Genomic DNA, 936 nt, shown 5'->3' with positions numbered 1-936 from the left:
GGGTTTGAACCTCCAGCCTTCTGACTAGCAGTCAAGTGCCTTAAGCACTAAGCTACCAGACCTCCCATGAAGAACTATACTCCAACAAATTTGAAAATCTAGAGGAAATGGACAGATTTACAGAAACATACTACTTACTTAACCTAACACAGACTGAGGTGGAAAAGTTGAACAGACCCATAACAAAATAAGAAATTAAACAGGTCATTAAAAAATTACCAACAAAAAAAATATCCTGGCCCAGATGCTTTCACTGGACAACTCTATTGAATGTTCAGAGAAGGACTGACACCAATCTTACCCAAACTATTCCAGAATGTAGAAAAGGATGTAGTCCTCCCAAATTCATTTTATGAAGCAAGCATAACTTTGATACCAAAACCAGGTAAAGACATCACTCAAAAGGAAATCTACAGACCAATATCCCTCATGAATATAGATGGAAAAATCTTCAAAAAAATCCTAGCCAATAGATTCTGACAACATATCAAGGAAATAATATATTATGTCCAAGTGGGGTTCATATTAGGTATGCAATGATGGTTCAACATTAGAAAAACAATCAACATCACCCATCTCATAAATAAAACAAAGGAAAGAGAACCACATGATCATATCAAACGATGAAGAAAAGGCATTTGATAAAATCCGACACCCATTCCTTGTAAAAAGTCTCAGCAAAATAGAAAGAAAAGGGAAATTCCTCTAAACATAGTAAACGTTATCTATGCAAAACCAATAGCCAACATTATTCTTAATGGAGACAGACTGAAACCATTGCCCTTGTGTACAGGAACTAGACAAGGATGCTCTCTATCACTTCTATTCAACATTGTACTGGAAGGCCTAGCCACGTCAATAAAGCAAGAAAGGGAAATCAAAGGCATCCAAATTGGTAAGGAAGAAGTCACTATCCCTATTTGCTGATGATATGAT

This window comes from Orycteropus afer, unplaced genomic scaffold, assembly GCF_000298275.1.
Source record: "Orycteropus afer afer isolate SDZICR_OR568_19922 unplaced genomic scaffold, OryAfe1.0 scaffold00351, whole genome shotgun sequence".
In the NCBI taxonomy this organism is placed as follows: domain Eukaryota; kingdom Metazoa; phylum Chordata; class Mammalia; order Tubulidentata; family Orycteropodidae; genus Orycteropus; species Orycteropus afer.
The sequence above is the reverse complement of the archived record's forward strand: the minus strand, read 5'-3'. Positions refer to the sequence as shown.